Here is an 11,866-nt window from a genome sequence, read left to right as displayed (position 1 = left end):
ATCTTTCTGTTACAAAAACCTGCCTCCTCCATACTTTACTAATTAAAAAATAAATAAAGATTCCCACAACATGATTTCCTAAGAGAAGAATCTGCTGCTGTGTTAGAAGAGGAGTTAGTTCTGGTAGAAAGCACTGGGAATGTCAATTAAGATATGTGGGAATATATAATACAAAGTCTGGCATTTGTTTCAACACCACCCGGTCTGCTCCTGGCAGGTGAAATAGTGCTCTCTAGCTGTGTTCAATGGTTTTTTCTTGGGGCATTTTAAAAAATGTAGCTGTAGTTGATTCTGCGGCTTTCTCTGCTGCAGAGGTCCTGATCAACCACTCAAAGTTTGGAGATTTTGGGGCTTGTGATGCTGGTGTGGTTGGCCCATTGCATCTGTATGAGCTGCACTGGGACTAGAGAGAGACACTGTGGCCACAGGTTTCTGTTTCCTCTGTTGTCACACGAACATGGTGGTCCCCAGGGTATATTAGCCTGTCTGGCAGAACAGTGTGCTGGCCAGCACCTGCGGTGAGAAGCATCCGCAAGAGCTTCCGAGGAGCGGAGGGGAAAGAGGGGATTAAACTGTTTTCATTCTCTTTACTGTTGACAGTAACTAGAAATCCTTCTGCTGAGGGTGGTTAAAGGTACGCCTTATCCTCTCAGTACCTAAAGTACTTATGCTGGTCTCCTTTCCAGCCAGCTTCCTTGGCCCCTTTCTGAGGCATCGAGATGCAGCAGATGATTCAAGCGAACATGGTACCCACTTTGAGCGGGCTGAGACAGGAGTGTGGAAGTGTCAAATTTTAAAATGAGGTGCACATTACTGCGTTAATATTAACTTTCATAGGCTGAAAACAGTAATATGGCTATATAGGAGTATAGATTTTCTTAGGAGATATAAGCTGAAATGCCTGATGTCTAAAACTTTAAATGATTCAGAAAAAAGCCTATGCAGATTTATTTAAAAATAAAGTAACTGTGGACCCAAATTAACAAATGATGAATCTACAGGGTGACCACAAAGTCTGGAAGCATGACTATCTTTTTTTTTTCTTAATTAAATCATAGCTGTGTTCATTAATGCAATCATGGGGTACAGTGTGGTGTTTTCATATACAATATGAAATATTTTCATCAAACTGGTTAACATAGCCTTCATGTCATTTTCTTAGTTATTAGGATGTCCTTGATGACATTATCAATAGCTGCCTATTTCCAGCTTTTATAGAAACACTGGGGAGAAATATTCAGTTTACACTGAACTATTCTTTCATCTTTTCTATAAGTTTGAAGTCTTTCAATATGAAATGTAGGGAGGAATCTCAGCCAAGACTAAGCTTTTAGTCCTCAAATCAGGACCCCACCAACAAAGGAAAGGACCATAGTCAAGGCAGGTTTCAGATGGCATTATTAGGGTATTTGAATAGAACTATGCAACTATTTCTGTAGGTAAAAGATAAAGGAGAGTCACAAATGCTCTAGATCTTTCTGGAGTTCTCCTCTGCCCCTTCCCTAATTTGCTCTTGGAAAAGGCAAGGGGAGTTGGGGGACTAGACTCAGGAGAGACTGTGTGGCTCCTACCACCCAAAACATGTCCTGGTTGGCTGAAGAGAAGGAGCAAGGCTTGCTCTGATCTTTCCCACTGTTCTCTCTTTCTCTCTCTCTCTCTTTTTTTTTTTTTTTCAAACACAGAACCACTCAGACTGTATTCTCTCCCTCTTACTCTCTGGAAGGAAGAGAATAACAATCATCATCATCATTTACTGCAAGTGGTAATTGCAGTAAAGCAACACCAAGAGCCAGCTTTACGCTCAGGAGAGAACGCTGTGCCTCCTCCTCCCGGTCCTTGCCGCCCTTCATCGTTGGTACAAGATCCAGTGTAAAACTGCTGGTTTCTGACATATTCTCATCAGAGCCCTGTTTCTGGTCGTCACCTTCACCTTCCATCCTTTCTTTCCTTCCTGTTTTGCTTAGGAACAATCTATTTTCTGCTGATTCACACAACCCACGGCCTGATGAAGTCCAGGGAGTATTCTCCTTCCAGTGGGGCAGATGCTGCTTCTTAGCAGACTTGAACCTGCAGCCTCTTTCATAGCTCCAGTCTGACACCTTCAGCTCCTGCTGAAGACTGGCAGCCACCTCTGATGTCACTCTCTTCACCTTCCTCTGGTACTTACGTGGTTGACAAGGTGCATTTTCAGTGAAAGAGTCAGATTCATGCCAAGAATGTTGCTTACTTTAACAATCACATTGAGAGCTGGGTGCTGTTTGGCTACCATTATGTCACCAGAATCACTAAAATTGGTGACCAGGGCCACTTCTCAATACTCCTTAGTGGTTTCATCCACACTTGACTCAGAGGCCTCACTGTAGCAGCAGGTATGCTCTGCCAGGTGAGCGAAGTCAGAACGATGCTTCCAGCCTTGGCGTTTCTGAACTTGCCACCTCTGTTGCTGAGGGCTCAGGGCCATCTCCTCCCACAGCTTGTCAAGCTTTTTCTGCTCAGATGTCTGCTCCAAGGCTGAGGCTAAGTCATGAACCAGCTCATCCCTGGAGCCACATCAGCTGCCACAGATGCCTCCAACAGCTGCTGCTTTTTTTGTTTGCTTGTTTAGTAACTCTTAGTAAGTTTTATGAGTCCCCTTTCTTTTTCATCTTCACATTGTCTAAGCTATTCTTGTCTTTTGATCCTCCAAAATGAATTTTAGGATCAGCTCGCCATGCTCCCTGAAAAACAGAGATTTTGATTAGAATTGTAGATTATTTTGGAGGAGACGTGTTTTTTGATACTGTCTTCTGCAAAGTATTTCCTATAATTTAGGTCATCTACTCCATTATATTTATTAATTTTCTCCATAAAGGACTTCCATGCTTTTTGTTAGAATTTTCTATTTCTAGGTATATAGGTAGTTTTCATTACTATTGTGCTTTGTATTTTTTTTTTTTCCCAAGTAAATGTTCTAAGGATTTTTTTCTGATGTTTAAGAAGGCTGTTGATTTTTGCATATTGGCCTTTGGCCAGCAATTTTGCTGAACTTAAAAGCTTTTAATAGTTTAGGCATTTTCTTGTGTTTTCTGTGTAGGCAATTGTATGTGATATGATTTTACTTTTCTTTTTTTTTCTTGTCATCTTATTGTACCATTTGAAAGTCTACACCAATGTTGAAATGAAGCAATAAGGAGAAATCCTTACTTTTCTCCTTGACTACATAACTGAGTACTAAGGTCTTTATCCACCATCCAAGTCTAAGTGTCAGTCTGTTTTTGTTGGGACTGTTCACTTTCCTTGGGTGGGACATTTGATCTTCTGCTTGCAGGTGAGGCCTGACAGTAAGATGTTCTCTGTTCCAAGACAAGAAAGACACTTATAATCTCATCATGAAGTGATTTCCTTGGTTTCAGTTTGGCTCCTAATCTCTTCCCTTCACTGTGCCTGTTTGCCCAGGTTTGAGTCTATCTGTTATAGTCCTTTCAGGGTGCAGATAGGTCTTTTGCTAGAATTGAGAGGCCCTGTGTGAGAGAGGACCACTTTCTTAGGTGGAATTTCAACCAAATTTTCTCTTTTCAATATTCTCCCTCATTAGGCTTTCAGAGGTACTTGATGCCTCCATTTCGGGCATTCCTGGTGTTCTTCTGTGTAAGTTAGATACTTCCTATCACCTTCCTACCCACCTCAACTGCCTGGTAGGTTTCAGTTTTTGCTGCTTTGCTGAGTTAGTTACTACATATCTTTCTACATTACTTCTTCCAAAATTTTCTTGACACTTCTCCTTTTCTTCTGTTACTTTGTGTTCTCAGCTTTATTCCTTTTAAAAAAATTTCTTATTTGGGGTTTCAGAGGGAAGTAAGGGCACAAAATTGGTTTGAATCTCTAATTTTTAACTGGAACTCATGATTTATACTTTCAGCTCTTTCCTTCATAATTCCTACTGATCACATTTCCTATGAATAGTATATAGCTGTATAAAAATCTGATTAAACATTTGATCTGAGAATTCTTGGTTTTTTAATTAGTGAATTTAACTCATTTATATTTATTATAAATACCCTTGAATTTATTTATTTCTATCATGTTACTTCATATTTTTTGTATATATGTTTTTTTCTACCTTTCGCTTTTTCTTTTAATTTTTATTGAATGTTTTTATGTTCCCTGCTTTCTCCTCTCTGTTAGTTTAGAAATTATAAATTTTGTTTGTATGGAGTTAGGGATTACACTCAAATTTTTAACTTACATATTTGATTTAACCAACTCTAAACTTAATCAACATCTCTACCCTTATACTGATCAATACAAGCCCCGTAGAATGATTAACTCTGATTACTGTCTTCTCCCACCTTTCAGGATTTGCTTCTCTTATGTTTAGCTATACATTTCCCCACACTCAAATTAATCATCATCATCATTATTATTATTTAACAATTTCTTGGCTCACAATTGCTTTTTTAATTTATCATTTTCCTTCTGGGTTCAATAAATCTATTACTGAAAAACATGGTTTAACAGTTTTTTCTTAGTCTTTAGAGAATTGAAAATACATTTTTTCACTTTCATTTTGAAATTGTGGTTAGCTAAGTATAGAGATTTAAGGCCTCAGCTCTTTCCACACATTGAAGATATTTTTCATTGTCTTCTGACACTTGTTGCTGTGGGAAAGTGTGATTGTTACTTGTAGTTAATTTCTTCTTATTTTTTCCTTGTAAGACTTTCTCTTTGCCTTTTTATTCTCTAGGAGGCATGCATTTATTTTATTTTTTATGCTTATAAGATTAAAAAATTAAGTTTTCTTAATTTTTGAGACAGAATTTCACTATGTTGCCCTTGGTAGAGTGCTGTGGCATCACAGCTCACAGCAACCTCAAACTCTTAGGCTTAAGTGATTCTCTTGCCTCAGCCTCCCCAGTATCAGAGACTACAGGCACCTGCCAGAACTCCTGGCTATTTTTTTGTTGTATTTGTCATTGCTGTTTGTCAGGCCGGGGCTGGGTTCAAACCAGCCAGTTCTGCTGTATGTAGCTAGTGCCCTAGTCACTGAGCTACAGGCACTGAGCCTTTATTTCTCCTTTTTATGCTTACAAGTTTTGTGCTTCTTTAATCAGAGCAGTCATATTTTTCATCAATTCTTGGAAATTCTTAGCTGCTATCTTCTTAAATGTCTATTCTTTTTTTTCTAGACCTCCAGTATTATGTACGTTAAATCTTCTCATCCTGTTTCCATACCTCTTATTTCTGTTTATCTCCAAATAGTTCTATCTTCTATGATACTAATTCTTTCTTCTTTCTAAAATTTAACTAGTCTATATTTTAACCCAGCTATTGAGATTTAATTTCAGTGTCATTGGTTCTTTCTCTAAAACTTCCAACTATTTTTCCCCAGAGTATTGTATCTTTCATTATAGTTCCCATTTTTCTTAGTTCTTAATTAAAAACATACTTTGTCTGCTCATTCTGAGATTGTTCCTCTATTTCAAATTTTTAGTATGATACACATTTCAGTTCATCATATCTACTGACTTTCTCTGGTAGTGAATTGTTTCCTCATGTGGTGTATAATTTTTGAATGTGAGTTCATTTTTATCAGGGTTTAATTCTTTTTATGTGTGTGTATGTGTCATGTGCAGCCTACATTAGAGTTTTGTTTTGCTCTTGTGTAATGTCCTTGGGAGTTCTAGGTTGTCCAATCAGCCTGGAATTCTGGCATCATTTGAATAATATAAACTCTAGAATTACTCAGCCTTGACATTTAATTTCTCATGGGAAAATTCTATTTTATTTCACTCAACAATTTGGAAAAGGGCAAGCTTCCTTGACACTTCTCTAGGCCAAAAAGAGGATTATATGTTTAAAGCACCATCTATTATTATTGGTGTAAGTAAAAAATTTATTAGGGAAGCCCATGTGATTCTGCAATCCTGGACCCCACTGTGGATAGTCTTGCAGATTGTCTTGTGTATCATTGTGCTGAAAGAAGTTGTAAAGTAGAACTAGAGAAAGAAGCAAAGTAGGTGCTTTTTCAGGATCATTTAGGGGACAATGGTATGTTTGTCACATTCTTTGATAGTTCTAATAGTACATTGTTTTTTTTTAGGCCATTCCATTTCTGAAAATCAGTAGTTAATGTGATTCTCTTGAGTTTTCTGGTTTATATTCTCCTCCCCTTATAATAATTATTTCTCCAAAAATGCCCTGTCTGTACTATATATGGCCAGTTCTATTTTTAGCAACAGTTTTCACTTTTCTGCTCCTTGCTTTTTTGGTAATCATCAGTGTGCTATGTTATCTTCAATGGCCAATCTTCATACATGTTATATTATATAATCTACATTTCTCTAAATATTATTTAAACCTCAAGATCCTTCTGAGTTACACTACTGTCTCCCATTTCTGGTCTGCATTGAGTTAGTAAGACATCACTTAGCATTTTATTCTCTCCTACTTGTATTGCTCAAGTGAGATAAAGAGCAAGTTTAAAGTTGAGATGGTATCCTGGAGAAACTTCAGAGTCCACATAAATCTAATTCATGCTATTGCTAGTCACAGAGCCGTCTGTTTTCTGAGACACCTCTCTCAGGTTCCTAAGCATATACATTATTATTTTATATCAATTGGATCAAAGCATAATATAGGTATTATAAAAATCATGGAGGACTATGAATATTGTTCCCTCCTTATTAGGACTAGAAATATGATTTATTGAATTTTCCTTCTTTTATTTTTGCCTGTACTTTTTTGTTCTTTACCCAGTGAAATGTGTTTCTGATAGTATGTAAATGATAAATACTAAGTAGCTGTTTTAAGTTATAAACTTCATTTATCTCATTTCTCAAGCCAGAAGAATGTGAGATCATTTGTGTATAATAATGGAAAAGAATCACACATTTTTAATTTTAAAGTTTTTACTTTAGAATGTACTGAGATTATCTTAGGTAGCATTAAACATGAGGTTTCCAGTTACAGCTTTTTAAATTCATTTCATTGTGGTCTTTTCTAATAGATTTATTAGGGAACTGACACATTTCTATTTCTTTCCACAAATTAATGACAATAGAATTACTTAAGTGCTAACATATATTTATAGAGATGCATGCATATTTGTTGAGTTCGCTTTTTTTTTATTAGACACAGTTGGCATTTGAAGAGAAACAAATATAGACATTAGAGTCAAACAATTAACATGAGAGCAGAACGTATCAGTTTTTCTTTAAAAAGTCAGAATTTCTTCCATATTCCCTAAAGTGTGTTATTAATTCTCTTGGCATGTTATACAGCAAAATGAAAGTATTTATGAATGTGGCTACTTCTTTTAACAAGTTCCAATAACTGCTCCCTAAACCTTGTGTTTTTATATCAATTACATACAGTAAGCGCTGAAATCAACCAAAGAGAGCTGCAGAGGCCAACTTGCGATACTCATGTTAAATGAGGACTGCCGTCTGCCAGAAGTAAAATGTGGATATAATTTTATAACACCATTTTATAATTAAAGTCATAAGTGAGGTTTCCTGCTATTGTTTAAAAATGTGTCACGATAAATTTAAATCAAAGATATGGGCAAAGAAAGGTCTGCAAAGTAACGGATGAAGGCAACTAAGATGGTGCAGGAACAAGGCCCAGTGCAGAAGAGAAACACATGCAAACAATTTTAGTGAAATAATTACATTTATTGTAGATGGAGTTCTGTTTTAGAAACTATAACCACTTAGAAACGGTTCTCATTCATGTCAGATTGAGGTTAACTTGTTGGTACTGTCTGTCTATACAATTTTTTTTTTTTTAACCAGCAAGGAAATTTAATACATTGATTTAGTGATAAGACTATGTCTTCTGACTAAACACTCACCAAAGTTCCCTACAGCTGAAGAATGTGACCCCCACGGGGAGAAGTTTATAGTAGTTAGCATTGCCAGGTTTAGTCAATAAAACTACAGGACATCCATTTAAATTAGAATTTCAGATAAACAACAAATCTATTTTTAGTATGTGTATATGCGTATCCCATATATTGTTTATTGTTTATCTGAAATTTAAATTTAATTGGGTCTTCTATTTTTTACCTGGCAATCTTAACATGAGTAAAAATACAAATTTTGGCAAATTTTTTATATTTCTTTTTTTTAACCTTGAAATATCATCATGAAAAATTTTGTGTTTCTAGGCTAAATATTTGGAGGAGACTAAATTTAAGTGATCAGAGCAAAGGATGAGGTAAATGTATTTCTGCCCTGTCAGCCCATTAAATTTCTAGTTTCTGGGTATGCCAATGAATGATGATTTCTGTCCCATGATGAGGAAAATTTTTGCTTTGGTAGTGGACCTGCATTGCCTGTAAACACAACCCATTTAAACAGAGATATGTTGATTCCGTACATGGATGGATTTAATCATTAGGACATTCCTGGCTTTAGTAAGTCATGTTCTTCTAATGTGAAGGGTGTTCCCAATATATCAATTCGTTAATCTTGCTTCTAATACAAGCCTTGTGTTCCGTATGGAAGTTGAAAGGACATTAATCAGAAGCTCTCCCTTCAACCAGTCCAAGGGGATATGAAGTCTGTGGTTACATCTCAAATGTCAAGATATGGGGAAATGGATAATAACATTCAAAGCATATCACTTGTAATCCATACTGTTGTTACAATTGCTGTGCAAAATTCTGGGGAGGGGAAGGTGATGTACCATAAAGCAGTGTCTATTCAGTGGAAAGTGTGGCTAGAAGGGGCTGAAGGGCCATATCTGCTTTTCTTCAGCAGTTACAACTCCCACTGAATCCACTAGAAGGGAAGAGCTGGTATTCAAACTTATATACATAAGGTTGATTGTCTTTTGAGAGTAGAGGGAATGTATAGTCATCTATGACAATTTCCTTGTTATTGATCAGTGGTTCTTAATCTTGGCTGCCCATAGGAACCACCTGGGAATTTTTGGAACTTCCAATGCCTAGACCACATCCTAGATCAATTAAATTATCATCTCTGGGGCTGGAACCCAGACATCAGTTGTTACAAAAACTCCCCAGGTGGTGCCAATGTGCAGCCAAGTTTGAGAACCATTGGATCACCACAGGGAATTCTGGTTATAGACCTGGGAACACCTGCTGACTTACTGTCATTTATAACATTCTATTTCTTACCAATTTATCACGTTACATGGGAAACTGTAGTTACAAAATTTTGCTAGTTAATTATATATTCTCTCTCTCTTTCTTTCTCAATACTTGCCACTGAAACCCAGCCACCATGCTGTCAGGAAGCCCAGGCTGCACTGAACGCCCTTGTCTAGCTGTGCTGGGTAACAGCTCCAGCTGGGGTTCCACTGGAGAGTTAGCATCAAATGCTGTAATAGATGTGTAAGGGAAGCCTTCATGTCTAGTTGTACCCTGTCATTCCCCAAACCACAAGAGGTGAGAAAAATTATTCTTGTTGTTTTAAGTTACAGCAATGGATACTAAAATAGCAATGGATAACTGAGGCAATATCTTATTTTTATTTTTCTGTTTGTTAATACAAGTACTTTTCAAACATTTATATAGATGTAACATCAAGCGGTAATCAGTATTTATAACCTATAATCTGAACAAGGCCAGATTTTGGCAAATTTAAACTTAACCTTTTCAGCCAGGCGTGGAGGCTCCTGCTTGTAATCCTAGCACTCTGGGAGCCTGAGACCAACCTGAGTAAGAGTAGGACCCTGTCTCTACTAAAAATAGAAAAACTAGCTGGGCATTGTGGTGGGTGCCTGTAATTTCAGCTACTTGTGAGGCTGAGGCAAAAGGATCACTCCAGCCCAAGAGTTTGAGGTTGCTGTGAGCTATCATGCCACAGCACTCTACCCATGGTGACAGAGTGAGACTCTGTCTCAAACCTCCCAACAAACAAACAAACAAAATTTAACCTTCTTCCCCTTTTTAGTTTTCTGTGAATAAATTTGAGATTGTTACCATATCTTGCATTATGCCCCTACTATTTAAGAAGTGTTTTAATAATTGCTCTAAGAATCGTATGCATTCAGTCATAAGTTGTGTGGGGTTTTTGTTATGTGCCTTACTCACTACTATTCCAGGGGTCCTATGTCTTTCTCTTTCTTGGATTTATTATATTTTTTCATTTCCCTGGAATTTTTTCTTGAATCATTTTCAAAAATGGTACATAAATGTTTTTATTTCTTATTTTACAAATCACATTGTAATGCTAAAGAGCTCCTTGTTTGTTCTCTGAGTGTTTTTTTACTTAGTAACCTGTTTTTATTTTATGGGTTCACTATCTTCTCATAATTAGAAATTAAAAAAAATTCTTTCTTATATTATTAGATATTTGCTTTCCTGTTTTCAGCTATCTGATATAGCAACCACATGCTCACAAAAGGAGGACCAGGTTGGTTACTAAAGGTATCATGTGCACGTACCTTCTAGAAATCTCTTTCCACATTAGGCATATTTCTTTCTAGCACGGTGAACAAAAAGCAGTGAGAAGAGGCAAATCTGGATGAACCTGGAGTCTCATTTCCTGTTGAGAGTTTAGCAAAGAGCTGACTCAGCAGGTCTGAGTTAGCTCAACAGGCTGATTAACAGATGCTCATTTCCTGAGACAAACTCCACCAGTTTCTTCTAACAAGCCCTCTTCCTTGGCCAGAGGGATTCCATAGGAACAAAGTCTTGTAGCCGATGCTCCCTTTCCCTGATTCCATAAAACTATAGAATATTATGGGGTCAGAGTCCTACTTTCTTGGAATGTTGGCCATGTTCACCTGGCCTAAGCTGTGGGATGATGAGTTGTGTGTAGACTGTGCACACTATACTGCTTCAGTGTTTGTAAATTTTTTCGCATGGTAAACTCTTTTGATATCTGCAGTACATAGTACTAGGTTGTGGATCTATGACCCATTCCTATAACAAGCAGGCTAAGAAATCCAAAGCTGAGATAGCTTCAATTTGGCATGGGGTGATGTTTCTAGCATCTCGACATTGTTGACCTTTGCTTTTTACTTCATGTTTATTTTTAAGTGATCTTTTTGGTCCTAATTCCTATACTGGAGCTTCTCCTACCCCATGTTGTTTGGAAGACATTTATTGTGACAGCCATGGAGGCAAAAGCAACAGCTCTGTACAGAGGAGTCAGGACAGAAGTACATTTGGTGTTTTTTCAACTATCAAGGGTGGGGGAGAGAGAAGAGAAGAGAAGAGTGGACACTAAAAGTAGCACAGCAGTGAACCCTCTAGTCTGCTCATTGGTAAAGGGCAAGAGTTGTGAATTTATAGTTTCTTCAATGTGCTTCAGTTCACATATGCCACTCAGAGGTGAGCATCTCATCAGGCTGAAGGTAATTGTGTTTAACAATATATATTGTTTTCTGTACAATGTGTACTCTTAATGAAGGTCAAGAACTTTGGTGCTTACATGAAAAATAGGATCTGTTCCAATACTGGAAAAAAAGTGTCACAAGAGGCAATGTATCTGTAGTCTCATGTGATTGAAGATATTTTCAAGGCCATTAATAACTCTAGACAATTTTTGTTTTGCATGGTGACCTTTAAAGCAAACTCCTTGAGGGCCTGACCAACCCCCATGGGACAACCTTTATTTAAGTTCCCACAGGATTGCTCTGTTCTCTGTTTCCATTCTTTGCTTTGTTAACTCAGAGGTTAGAGATTTGTGCTTTTTTCTTTTTAAGCCAGCATCTTGCCCTGCTGCCCAGGCTAGGCTGTGGTGTCGCCTAGCTCACAGAAACTTTAAACTTCTAGGCTCAAGTGATCCTCCTGTTTTATCCTCCCAAGTAGTTGGGACTACAGGCATGTGCCATTGTACCTGGCTAATTTTTTTTTTTAGTGGAGATAGGATCTTACTCTTGCTTAAACTGGTCTCTAACACCTGAGCTTAAG

At 37.3% G+C, this 11,866-nt stretch overlaps 1 non-coding gene and 1 pseudogene across 1 annotated transcript; both read right to left on the bottom strand.

The window, feature by feature from the left end:
• Positions 1 to 232: 232 nt before the first annotated feature.
• LOC100941346 lies at positions 233 to 2,551 on the bottom strand (annotated as a pseudogene).
• LOC111724753 lies at positions 1,684 to 1,900 on the bottom strand. The gene has a single exon (XR_002772990.1). It is a non-coding gene; the product is annotated as a small nucleolar RNA U3 (small nucleolar RNA).
• Positions 2,552 to 11,866: the final 9,315 nt, after the last annotated feature.

Source organism: Otolemur garnettii, unplaced genomic scaffold (assembly GCF_000181295.1).
Source record: "Otolemur garnettii isolate 467f Iridium unplaced genomic scaffold, OtoGar3 scaffold00025, whole genome shotgun sequence".
In the NCBI taxonomy this organism is placed as follows: domain Eukaryota; kingdom Metazoa; phylum Chordata; class Mammalia; order Primates; family Galagidae; genus Otolemur; species Otolemur garnettii.
The sequence above is the reverse complement of the archived record's forward strand: the minus strand, read 5'-3'. Positions and strand labels throughout refer to the sequence as shown.